Below are 14,480 nucleotides of genomic sequence, written 5' to 3' on the forward strand. Positions count from 1 at the left end.
CCCTATACTTGTGGGTCATCAAGGCTATTTTCTGGCACCGTTGCCGGGGAGTGAAGCGCCTTTGGTAAGGAAACATTTATATAGTGTGCTGAAATTTATTGTCACTTGTTACTATGGAAAACAATCCTTTGAGGGGTTTGTTCGGGGTATCTTGACATCATCCGGAACTACAATTAGCTACCCCTAAACCCACTACACCTACTGAAAATATTGAATATGAAATTCCATTGGGTATGATAGAACAACTGCTAGCTAATCCTTATGCAGGAGATGGAACCGAACATCCTGATATGCACTTGATATATGTGGAACAAATTTGTGGATTGTTCAAGCTTGCAGGTTTACCCGGAGATAAATTTATGAAAAAAGTTTTCCCTTTATCTTTGAAGGGAAAAGCATTCACATGGTATATGCTATGCGATGATATTGGATCTTGGAATTGGAATTGTTTGAAATTGGAGTTCCACCAAAAAAATTATCCTATGCATCTAGTTCATCATGATCGGAATTATATATATAATTTTTGGCCTCGTGAAGGAGAAAGTATCGCTCTAGCTTGGGGGAGGCATAAGTCAATGTTATATTCATGCCCCAATCATGACCTCTCAAGAGAAATTATTATCCAGAATTTTTATGCTCGTAATGATCAAACCATGCTTGATACTTCTTGTGCTGGTTCTTTTATGAAGAAGACTATTGAATTCCTGTGGGATATTTTGGAAAGAATTAAACACAACTCTGAAGATTGGGAACTCGACAAAGGTAAAGAGTCAGGTATTAAAATTAAGTATGATTGTGTTAAATCTTTTATGGATACCTGTAACACCCCGGATGTAACTTTCCCTATTTGTACTCCAACTCTTGCCATTTCCGGCATTAAGTTATATTTATTTCTCGGGTTCAGGTCTTTGTCTCCGTGTGTTGTTTTCTTTTTCATGCATCTCATATCATGTCATCATGTGCATTGCATTTGCATACGTGTTCATCTCATGCATTCGAGCATTTTCCCCGTTGTCCGTTTTGCATTCTGGCGCTTCGTTCTCCTCCGGTGGCCATTTCTAGCTTTCTTTCGTGTGTGGGGATTAAACATTTCTGGATTGGACCGAGACTTGCCAAGCGGCCTTGGTTTACCACCGGTAGACCGCCTGTCAAGTTTCGTATCATTTGGACTTCGTTTGATACTCCAACGGTTAACCGAGGGACCGAAAAGGCCTCGTGTGTGTTGTAGCCCAACACCCCTCCAATTTTGGCCCCAAAACCCACCAAACTCTGCTCCATCATCTAGAGTGTTCGATCACGATCGCGTGGCCGAAAACCGCACCTCATTTGGACTCTCCAAGCTCCTCCTATGCCTATATATACACCCCCCCGTTTTCGGATCTCTCCTCCCCCCGAAACCCTAGCCAAAAAAAAAACAGATCTCGGGCGAGCCGGACAACGTCCGACCCCCCCCCCCCGGACACTTCGCCGCCGCCTACCGGGGCACGCCACGTGGCGCGGGCACCCCACTTCGCCGCCTCTCAGCCGCCGGCCCGGGAGGCCCGTTCCCGGCCCCCGCGGCCCGAAGTCGCCGCCGCCAACCTCACCTACCCCGCCGCCCGCGCCGCCTTCGCCCCCTCCGCGACCGGCCGCCGCCCGCAGCCGAGTCCGGCGCCGGCCGCCCCGTTCCTCGTCGCCGGCGAGAGGAGAGCCCGACGCCGGCCGCCTCGAAGATCGCGCCGCCCCACCACGCCAAGTCGCCGCCGCGGCCGGGCCCCCGCCTTCGCCGACCGCCTCGTCGCCGGCCGCTCCGCCCGCGCCGCCGCCGCCGTCAGCTACAGTGCCGCCGCCGCCTCGGGAACCGCGCCCCAATCTAGATCTGAGGAGAGAATAGGGTTGACCCCTCTTTTTTTTACTAAGTCCTCAAAATTTTTACTCCATATGCTCCTGTTCGAGGCCCTGTAACTTTGCATCCGTAGCTCCGATTTGGACATATAGTATATCAAAATGTTCGCCTCGACGAGCACATCATTTCATTCCATTGCATCATTTTCATTTAAGCTCATCTTTATGCCCAAAATGCTGTTAGAAGGAGGCTTCTTGAGTTAGTTGTCAGATCTGCTAGTTCATCTTAAACTTTTGTCATTTTTTCCATGATTATTGTGTGCATGCTATGCCTGTGAGTCCTTCATATGTTTTGTTAAGGATTTTTTCTTCTTTCCAGAGGTGCAACCCATGCATTTTTAGGATGTGTGTGGTGACTTGTGCAAGCTTGCAAAGTAAGGCACCCGGTAAATCTGTTTTCAGGGACTTAGTTGTTTTCACTAAGTCTGGGATATTTTAGTTCATGATGCCATATGTTCAGCTTGTTTCCTAGTGATCCGTGCCTCTTTTGAGGATGATCAGTAAAGGAGTTTTGTTAATCATGTTATGCTCTATACATCCATGTCTTTGTTTGCAATTATGGAGCACCCTAGCTTGAGTCAATCGAGCTCTACTTTCGCTTCGTTGTGAATCTGGGCAGATCGTCAACTCGTTTGCGATTTTGCCGATGATATTGTAGTTGATCCGTGCATGCTATGCCATTGTTCTTGCCATGTCTAGATTTTATTTTGTGCCTTCTTAATGGATGTATGCCTGTGTTGCTATGAATTGCACCGTGGTGAGTGCATCGAGCTCGTTTACATGCCTTCGTGAGTTATATTTCAGCATGTCTCAGTTTTCACTAAGTCTGAAAAACTGATTGTGTTTTTGCTATGTTCGTGTGCCCGTTAGTATATTTTGTGATCCCTTTTGGCCCCAGGTCACTTTGGGTCTTTTGTTAAGCTTGTTGAGTATCTCCATGCCATGTTCTTCTTTGTCATTATCAGGTCATGTATCATGTTGTTTTGATGCTCCGAAGAGGGCTTCGTGATCTGAATTTCACACAAGTGTTAATTTCACTAAGTCTGGAATCTGTTTTGCATTTGAGTTTTTGTCATGCTTGTTTGAACCTCATAATGGATGAATTGGCCGTGGCTCAATGCTAGTATTTTGTTAAGCATCTTGTGTGCATCCCTTCCATGTATTTTGTTGTCATGTTTGGTGGCTGTAGCATGTTCGTTGCATTGCGTTTAGATGCCTACTTGCTGTAAATCGCAGACCGGTGTCATATCTTAAAACGCTTGCCATTTCCAAACCGTAACTCCGATTCCAATGTTCTTTATAATGTTTTCAAGCGGTTTCATCCCCTCTATCCAGTGGCACACTTGGTTTTTCAAGTTGGGGCCAGGTTCATGCATTTCCTATCATATCTTGCATTTTGCATCCCGCATCGCATCCCGCATAGCATGTCATCATTTCATCTTATTGCTTGGTCTTGCACGTGGTTGATTGTATACTTGTTGCTTGTTTGTCTTGTTTGGGTAGAGCCGGGAGACGAGTTCGCTACCGAGGAGCCCGTTGAGTTTGCTTGTGAGGATCCAGTCAACTCTGACAACTGTGCAGGCAAGATGATCATACCCTCGAAATCACTACTATCTTTGCTATGCTAGTTTGCTTGCTCTTTGCTATGCCAATGCTACGATGCCTACCATTTGCTTGTCAGCCTCCCAATTGCCATGTTGAACCTCTAACCCACCATGTCCTAGCAAACCATTGATTGGCTATGTTACCGCTTTGCTCAGCCCCTCTTATAGCGTTGCTAGTTGCAGGTGAAGACTGGAAGCCGTTCCTTGTTGGAACATTTACTTACTTGTTGGGATTATCATTATATCGCTATGTTATCTTAATGCATCTATATACTTGGTAAAGGGTGGAAGGCTCGGCCTCTCACCTAGTGTTTTGTTCCACTCTTGCCGCCCTAGTTTCCGTCATATCGGTGTTATGTTCCCGGATTTTTGCGTTCCTTACGCGGTTGGGTTATAATGGGAACCCCTTGATAGTTCGCCTTGATTAAAGCTTTTCCAGCAATTCCCAACATTGGTTTTACCATTCGCCACCTAGCCTCTTTTTCCCTTGGGTTACCGGAGCCCAAGGGTCATCTTATTTTAACCCCCCCGGGCCAGTGCTCCTCTGAGTGTTGGTCCGACCGAGTAGACTGCGGGGCCACCTCGGGGCAACTTGAGGGTTGGTTTTACTCGTAGGATGTCTCATCTGAGTGTGCCCTGAGAAAGAGATATGTGCAGCTCCTATCGGGATTTGTCGGCACATACGGGCGGTGTTGCTGGTCTTGTTTTAAACTGTCGAATTGTCTTGTTGTACCGGGTTACCGAGCCTGATCGGTGTGTCTCGGGTGGAGGTCTATTCCTTCGTTGACCGTGAGAGCTTGTCATGGGCTAAGTTGGGACTCCCCCTGCAGGGATTGAACTTTCGAGAGCCGTGCCCACGGTTATGGGCAGATGGGAATTTGTTAATGTCCGGTTGTAGATAACTTGAACCTTAATTATTTAAAATGAATCAACCATGTGTGTTACCGTGATGGCCTCTTCTCGGCGGAGTCCGGGAAGTGGACACAGTGTTGGAGTTATGTTTGCGCAGGTTGTTCCTCTAGATTCTCGCACGCGCTTTGCCTCCACTTCTCGCTCTCTTTTGCGAATAAGATAGCCACCATATATGCTAGTCGCTTGCTGCAGCTCCACTTATAATTGCCTTACCCTCCCTATAAGCTTAAATAGTCTTGATCGCGAGGATGTGAGATTGCTGAGTCCCTGTGGCTCACAGATACTATAACTCTAGATGCAGGTCCAGGTGATTCCGCTCCAGGTGACGAGTACGAGCTCAAGTGGGAGTTCGACGAGGACTCTCAGCGATACTACGTGTCTTTTCCTGATGATCAGTAGTGGTGCCTAGTTGGGGTTCGATTCAGGGCCTTGTCGCATGTTGGGTTTTTCTTCTATTTTGGTGCCGTAGTCGGGCCATGAGTGTTTGCATGATGGATGTTATTTATGTACTCTGATGTGACGTGGCGAGTGTAAGCCAACTATGTATCTCCCCCTTTTATTATATATTACATGGGATGTTGTAATGATTGCCTGACTTGCGACATTGCTTTCAATGTGGTTATGTCTCTAAGTCGTGCCTCGACACGTGGGAGCTATAGCCGCATCGAGGGCGTTACAATACCGATGCTTTTCAAAATTTTAGCAATAAATATGGACTTGACTCTGAGATAGTAGCCTCTTTTGTGAATCATTTGCTACTCATGTTGAACTCCCTAAAGAGAAGTGGTTTAAATGTCACCCACCTATTAAAGAAGAAACTAAAGAACTGGTACCAGTTAAAGAAGAAACTATACTTTATAATGTTGATCCAGTTGTCCCTTCTGCTTATATAGAGAAACCACCTTTCCCTGTTAGGATAAAGGAACATGCTAAAGTTTCAACTATGGTTAACAAAAGCTATATTAGAACAGCAAAACCTGATGAACAAATTAAAGTAGAACCTAGTATTGCTATGGTTAAAGATCTCTTAGAAGAAGATATGGATGGGCATGTTATTTACTTCTGTGAAGAAGCTGCTAGAATTGCCAAACCTGATAAAAAAGATAAATATAAACCTGTTGTTGGCATGCCCGTCATCTCAGTTAAAATAGGAGATCACTATTGTCATGGTTTATGTGACATAGGTGCTAGTGTGAGTGCTATTCCTTATACCTTATATCAAGAAATTATGAATGACATAGCACCCGCAGAGATAGAAGACATAGATGTTACTATTAATCTTTCTAATAGAGACACTATATCATCAATTGGGATTGTTAGAGATGTTGAAGTCTTGTGTGGGAAAATAAAATACCCTACTGATTTTCTTGTTCTTGGTTCCCCACAAGATGACTTTTGTCCAATTATCTTTGGTAGACCTTTCTTGAACACTGTTAATGCTAAGATAAATTGCAAGAAACAAACTGTCGGTGTTAGTTTTGGTGATGAGTCTCATTAGTTTAATCTTTCCAAGTTCAGTAGAAATCTTCATGAAAAAGAATTGCCTAGTAAGGATGAATTAATTGGTCTTGCTTCTATTGCTGTACCACCTACTAATCCTTGATACGTCTCCAACGTATCTATAATTTTTGATTGCCCCATGCTATTATATTATCTATTTTGGATGTTAATGGGCTTTATTTTACACGTTTATATCATTTTTGGGACCAACCTATTAACCGGAGGCCTAGCCTAAATTGCTATTTTTTTGGCCTATTTTAGGGTTTTGCAGAAAAGGAATATCAAACGGAGTCCAAACGGAATGAAACCTTCGGGAACGTGATTTTCTCAACAAACGTGATCCAGGAGACTTGGAGTGGGCATCAATAAACGATCGAGAATGGCACGAGGCAGGGGGCGTGCCTACCCCCCTTGGCGCGCCCTCCACCCTCGTGGGCCCCTTGTTGCTCCACCGACGTACTTCTTCCTCCTATATATATATCCACGTACCCCCCAAACATCCAGGAGCACCACGAAAACCTAATTCCACCGCCGCAACCTTATGTAACCGAGATATCCCATCTTGGGGCCTTTTCCGGAGCTCCGCCGGAGGGGGAATTGATCATGGAGGGCCTCTACATCAACTCCATGGCCTCTCAGGTGATATGTGAGTAGTTTATTTCAGACCTACGGGTCCATAGTTATTAGCTAGATGGCTTCTTCTCTCTCTTCGGATCTCAATACAAAGTTCTCCTCGATCTTCTTGGAGATCTATTCGATGTAATCTTCTTTTGCGGTATGTTAGTCGAGATACGATGAATTGTGGGTTTATGATCTAGTTTATCTAAGAACAATATTTGATTCTCCTCCGAATTCTTTTATGTATGATTGGTTTATCTTTGCAAGTCTCTTCGAATTATCAGTTTGGTTTGGCCTTCTTTCTTGTAATGGGAGAAGTTCTTAGCTTTGGGTTCAATCTTGCGGTGCTCGATCCCAGTGACAAAAAGGGAACCGACACGTATTGTATTGTTGCCATGGAGGATAAAAAGATGGGGTTTATATCATATTGCATGACTTTATCCCTCTACATCATGTCATCTTACTTAAAGCATTACTCTGTTCTTATGAACTTAATACTCTAGATGCATGCTGGATAGCGGTCGATGTGTGGAGTAATAGTAGTAGATGCAGAATCGTTTCGGTCTACTTGTCATGGACGTGATGCCTATATACATGATCATACCTAGATATTCTCATAACTATGCTCAATTCTATCAATTGCTCGACAATAATTCGTTTACCCACCGTAATACTTATGCTGTTGAGAGAAGCCACTAGTGAAACCTATGGCCCCCGGGTCTATCTTCCATCATATTAATCTTCCAACACTTAGTTATTTCTTTTGTCGTTTATTTTACTTTGCATTTTTATTTATCTTTATCATAAAAATACCAAAAATATTATCTTATCATATCTATCAGATCTCACTCTCGTGAGTGACCGTGAAGGGGTTGACAACCCCTTTATCGCGTTGGTTGCGAGGTTCTTATTTGTTTGTGTAGGTGCTTGGGACTCGAGTGTGATCTCCTACTGGATTGATACCTTGGTTCTCAAAAACTAAGGGAAATACTTACGCTACTTTACTGCATCACCCTTTCCTCTTCAAGGGAAAACCAACGCAGTGCTCAAGAGGTAGCAAGAAGGATTTCTGGCGCCGTTGCTAGGGAGATTCGCGCCAAGTCAAGTCAAGATTGGACTCTTGACAACGAGCCATTCCTGGCACCGTTTCCGGAGTCTACGCACAACTCAAGACATACCAAGTACCCTTCACAAACTCTTATCCCTCGCATTACATTATTTGCCATTTGCCTCTCGTTTTCCTCTCCCCCACTTCACCCTTGCCATTTTATTCACCCTCTTTTCCTCTCGCCTTCTATTCTTTCGTTCCCCTTCTCTTTTTTCTATTTTCCTTTTTGCATGTTTCTTGTTTGCTTGTGTCTTGGATTGCTTGCTTGTCACAATGGCTCAAGACAATACTAAATTGTGTGACTTTACCAATACCAACAACAATGATTTTCTTAGCACTCCGATTGCTCCTCTTACCGATGCTGAATCTTGTGAAATTAATGTTGGTTTGTTGAATCTTGTCATGAAAGATCAATTCGCCAGCCTTCCTAGTGAAGATGTCGCTACCCATCTAAATAGCTTTGTTGATTTGTGTGATATGCAAAAGAACAAATATGTGGATAATGATATTGTTAAACTTAAGCTATTTTCGTTTTTGCTTAGAGATCGTGCTAAAGCTTGGTTTTTGTCTTTGCCTAAAAATAGTATTGATTCATGGAATAAGTGCAAAGATGCTTTTATCTCTAAGTATTTTCCTCCCGCTAAGATCATCTCTCTTAGAAACGATATTATGAATTTTAAGCAACTTGATCATGAACATGCTGCACAAGCTTGGGAGAGGATGAAATTAATGATACGTAATTACCCTACACATGGTTTGAATCTTTGGATGATTATACAAAAAATTTATGCCAGATTGAATTTTGCTTCTAGAATGTTTTAGATTCGGCCGCGGGAGGCACTTTTATGGAAATCACTTTAGGAGAAGCTACTAAACTCCTAGACAATATTATTGTTAATTATTCTCAATGGCACACCGAAAGATCTACTAGTAAAAAAGTGCATGCGATAGAAGAAATTAATGTTTTGAGTGGAAAGATGGATGAACTTATGAAATTTTTTGCTAATAAGAGTGCTCCTACAGATCCTAATGATATTCCTTTGTCTACTTTGATTGAGAATAATAATGAATCTATGGATGTAAATTTTGTTGGTAGGAACAATTTTGGTAATAACGCGTATATAGGTAATTTTAATTCTAGGCCATTTCCTAGTAATTCCTCTAATAATTATGGTAATTCCTACAACAATTCTTATGGAAATTTTAATAATATGCCCTCTGATTTTGAATCTAATATTAAAGAATTTATTACTTCGCAAAAGAATTTCAATGCTTTGATTGAAGAAAATTTGCTTAAGATTGATGAGTTGGCTAGGAACGTTGATAGAATTTCTCTGGATGTTGATTCTTTGAAACCTAGATCTATTCCAACTAAGCATGATATCAACAAGTCTCTAAAATCCATGAGAATTTCCATTGATGAGTGCAAAGAAAGAACTGCTAGGATGCGTGCTAAGAAAGATTGCTTTGTGAAAGCGTGTTCTTCTAATTTCTATGAAAATAAAGATGAAGATCTAAATGTTATTGATGTGTCTCCTATTAAATCTTTGCTTTGCAATATGAATCTTGGTAATGATGGGACTGAATATGAGCCACCTTTACCTAGAAGGCATTCCAAAAATTCAGAGTTTTTAGATCTTGATGCAAAAATTGGTAAAAGTGGGATCGAAGAGGCCAAAACTTTAAATAGCAATGAACCCACTATTTTGGATTTCAAGGAATTTAATTATGATAATTGCTCTTTGATAGATTGTATTTCCTTGTTGCAATCCGTGCTAAATTCTCCTCATGCTTATAGTCAAAATAAAGCTTTCACTAAACACATCGTTGATGCTTTGATGCAATCTGATGAAGAAAAACTTGAGTTGGAGGTTTCTATCCCTAGAAAACTTTATGATGAGTGGGAACCTACAATAAAAAATAAAATTAAATATCATGAGTGCTATGCTTTGTGTGATTTGGGTGCTAGTGTTTCCACGATGCCAAAAACTTTGTGTGATTTGCTAGGTTTCTGTGATTTTGATGATTGTTCTTTAAACTTGCACCTTGAGGATTCCACTATTAAGAAACCTATGGGAAGAATTAATGATGTTCTTATTGTTGCAAATAGGAACTATGTGCCCATAGATTTCATTGTTCTTGACATAGGTTGCAATCCTTCATGTCCTATTATTCTTGGTAGACCTTTCCTTAGAACGATTGGTGCAATTATTGATATGAAGGAAGGGAATATTAGATTCCAATTTCCGTTAAGGAAAGGCATGGAACACTTCCCTAGAAAGAAAATTAAATTACCATATGAATCTATTATGAGAGCCACTTATGGATTTCCTACCAAAGATGGCAATACGTAGATCTATCCTTGCTTTTATGCCTAGCTACGGGCGTTAAACGATAGCACTTGTTGGGAGGCAACCCAATTTTATTTTTATTACTTGCTTTTTGCTCCTGTTTAGTAATAAATAATTTATCTAGCCTCTGTTTTGGTTGTGTTTTTTGTGTTTAATTAGTGTTTATGCCAAGTAGAACCGTTGGGAAGACTTGGGGAAAGTCTTTTTGATCTTGCTGTAAAAAACAGAAACTTTAGCACTCACGAGAATTGATGCCATTTTTATTTGGAAAGTGCTATTTAGTTAATTATTTTTTAAGATGATTAATAGATAAATTCCTCACGTCCATAAATTTATTTTAGAATTTTTGGGGTTCCAGAAGTTGCGTTAGCTACAGATTACTACAGACTGTTCTGTTTTTCACAGATTCTGTTTTTCGTGTGTTGTTTGCTTATTTTGATGAATCTATGGCTAGTAAAAGAGTTTATAAACCATAGAGAAGTTGGAATACAGTAGGTTTAAAACCAATATAAATAAATAATGAGTTCATTACAGTACCTTGAAGTGGTTTTTGTTTTCTTTCACTAACGGAGCTCACGAGATTTTCTATTTTGAGTTTTGTGTTGTGAAGTTATCAAGTTTTGGGTAAAGATTTGATGGATTATGGAACAAAGAGTGGCAAGAGCATAATCTTGGGGATGCCCATGGCACCCCAAGGTAAAATTCAAGGACACCAAAAATCCTGAGCTTGGGGATGCCCCAGAAGGCATCCCCTCTTTCGTCTTCGTCTATCAGTAACTTTACTTGGAGCTATATTTTTATTCACCACATGATATGTGTTTTGCTTGGAGCATCTTGTATGAATTGAGTATTTTGTTTTTAGTTTACCACAATCATCCTTGCTGTACGCACCTTTTGAGAGAGACTCACACGATTTGAAATTTATTAGAATACTCTATGTGCTTCACTTATATCTTTTGAGCTATATAGTTTTTGCTCTAGTTCTTCACTTATATCTTTTAGAGCACGGCGGTTGTTTTATTTTATAGAAATAATTGATCTCTCATGCTTCACTTATATTACTTTGAGATTCCTTTAGAACAACATGGCAATAATAAAAAAATCATATAAGTGCATTGAATACTAAGAGAAGTTTGATACTTGATGATTGTTTTGAGATATGAAGATGGTGATATTAGAGTCATGCTAGTTGAGTAGTTGTGAATTTGAGGAATACTTGTGTTGAAGTTTGTGATTCCCGTAGCATGCACGTATGCTGAACCATTATGTGATGAAGTCGGAGCATGATTTATTTATTGATTATCTTCCTTATGAGTGGCAGTTGGGGACGAGCGATGGTCTTTTCCTACCAATCTATCCCCTAGGAGCATGCACGTAATACTTTGTTTCGATAACTAATAGATTTTAGCAATAAGTATGTGAGTTCTTTATGAATAATGTTGAGTCCATGGATTATATGCACTCTCACCCTTCCACCATTGCTAGCCTCTCTAGTATCGCGCAACTTTCGCCGGTACCTTAAACCCACCATATACCTTCCTCAAAACAGCACCATACCTACCTATTATGGCATTTTCATAGCCATTCTAAGATATATTGCCATGCAACTTTCCACCGTTCCGTCATGATGACACGCTTCATCATTGTCATATTGCTTGCATGATCATGTAATTGACATCATATTTGTGGCAAAGCCACCGTTCATAATTCTTCATACATGTCACTCATGCATCATTGAACATCCCGGTACACCGCCGGAGGAATTCACATAGAATCATATTTTGTTCTAAGTATTGAGTTGTAATTCTTGAGTTGTAAGTAAATAAAGTGTGATGATCATCATTATTAGAGCATTATCCCAAGTGAGGAAAGGATGATGGAGACTATGATTCCCCCACAAGTCAGGATGAGACTCCGGACGAAAAAAAGAGAAAAGAGGCCAAAAAGAAAAAAAAGAAAAACCCAAATAAAAAAATGAGAGAAAAAGAGAGAAGGGACAATGCTACTATCCTTTTTCCACACTTGTGCTTCAAAGTAGCATCATGATCTTCATGATAGAGAGTCTCCTATGATATCACTTTCATATACTAGTGGGAATTTTTCATTATAGAACTTGGCTTGCATATTCCAATGATGGGCTTCCTCAAAATGCCCTAGGTCTTCGTGAGCAAGCAAGTTGGATGCACAACCACTTAGTTTCTTTTGTTGAGCTTTCATATACTTATAGCTCTAGTGCATCTGTTGCATGGCAATCCCTACTCACTCACATTGATATCTATTGATGGGCATCTCCATAGCCCGTTGATACGCCTAGCTGATGTGAGACTATCTTCTCCTTTTTTATCTTCTCCACAACCACCATTCTATTCCACATATAGTGCTATATCCATGGCTCACGCTCATATATTGCGTGAAGATTGAAAAAGTTTGAGAACATCAAAAGTATGAAACAATTGCTTGGCTTGTCGTCGGGGTTGTGCATGATTTAAATATTTTGTGTGGTGAAGATAGAGCATAGCCATACTATATGATTTTGTAGGGACAACTTTCTTTGGCCATGTTATTTTGAGAAGACATGATTGCTTAGTTAATATGCTTGAAGTATTATTATTTCTATGTCAATATTAAACTTTTATCTTGAATCTTTCAGATCTGAACATTCGTGCCACAATAAAGAAAAATTACATTGAGAAATATGTTAGAAAGCATTCCACATCAAAAATTCTTCTTTTATCATTTACCTACTCGAGGACGAGCATGAATTAAGCTTGGGGATGCTTGATACGTCTCCAACGTATCTATAATTTTTGATTGCTCCATGCTATTATATTATATATTTTGGATGTTAATGTGCTTTATTTTACACTTTTATATCATTTTTGGGACTAACCTATTAACCGGAGGCCCAACCCAAATTGTTGTTTTTTTGCCTATTTTAGGGTTTCGCAAAAACGGAATATCAAACGGAGTCCAAACGGAATGAAACCTTCGGGAACATGATTTTCTCAACAAACGCGATCTAGGAGACTTGGAGTGGGCGTCAAGAAACGATCGAGGAGGGAACGAGGCAGGGGGCGCGCCTACCCCCCTGGGCGCGCCCTCCACCCTCGTGGGCCCCTCGTTGCTCCACCGACACACTTCTTCCTCCTATATATATCCACGTATCCCCCAAACATCCAGGAGCACCATGAAAACCTAATTCCACCGCCACAACCTTTTGTACCCGAGAGATCCCATCTTGGGGCCTTTTCCGGAACTCCGCCGGAGGGGCATTGATCACGGAGGGCCTCTACATCAACTCCATGGCCTGCCCGGTGATGTGTGAGTAGTTTATTTCATACCTACAGGTCCATAGTTATTAGCTAGATGGCTTCTTCTCTCTCTTTAGATCTCAATACAAAGTTCTCCTCGATCTTCTTGGAGATCTATTCGATGTAATCTTCTTTTGCAGTGTGTTTGTCGAGATCCGATGAATTGTGGGTTTATGATCAAGTTTATCTATGAACAATATTTGATTCTCCTCTGAATTCTTTTATGTATGATTGGTTTATCTTTGCAAGTCTCTTCAAATTATCAGTTTGGTTTGGCCTACTAGATTGATCTTTCTTGCAATGGGAGAAGTGCTTAGCTTTGGGTTCAATCTTGCGGGTCTCGGTCCTAGTGACAGAAAGGGAACCGACACGTATTGTATTGTTGCCGTCGAGGATAAAAAGATGGGGTTTATATCATATTGCATGAGTTTATCCCTCTACATCATGGCATCTTACTTCAAGCATTACTCTGTTCTTATGAACTTAATACTCTAGATGCATGCTGGATAGCGGTCGATGTGTGGAGTAATAGTAGTAGATGCAGAATCGTTTCGGTCTACTTGTCACGGACGTGATGCCTATATACATGATCATACCTAGATATTCTCATAACTATGCTCAATTCTATCAATTGCTCGACAGTAATTCGTTTACCCACCGTAATACTTATGCTCTTGAGAGAAGCCACCAGTGAAACCTATGGCCCCCGGGTCTATCTTCCATCATATTAATCTTCCAACACTTAGTTATTTCTTTTGCCGTTTATTTTACTTTGCATCTTTATTTTTCTTTATCATAAGAATTCCAAAAATATTATCTTATCATATCTATCAGATCTCACTCTCGCGAGTGACCGTGAAGGGATTGACAACCCCTTTATCGCGTTGGTTGCGAGGTTCTTATTTGTTTGTGTGGTGCGTGGGACTCGAGCGTGATGTCCTACTAGATTGATACCTTGGTTCTCAAAAATTGAGGGAAATACTGACGCTACTTTACTGCATCACCCTTTCCTCTTCAAGGGAAAACCAACGCAGTGCTCAAGAGGTAGCAATCCTTTAGAACAATATTTGCTAAACCATGAAAATGATTTACATATGCATGAAATAAATGAAATAGATAAAATTTTCTTTAAACAACGTCCTCTACTTAAACACAATTTTCCTATTGAAACTCTAGGAGGTCCTCCTCCACC

The sequence above is a fragment of the Triticum urartu genome, chromosome 3 (assembly GCF_003073215.2).
Source record: "Triticum urartu cultivar G1812 chromosome 3, Tu2.1, whole genome shotgun sequence".
In the NCBI taxonomy this organism is placed as follows: domain Eukaryota; kingdom Viridiplantae; phylum Streptophyta; class Magnoliopsida; order Poales; family Poaceae; genus Triticum; species Triticum urartu.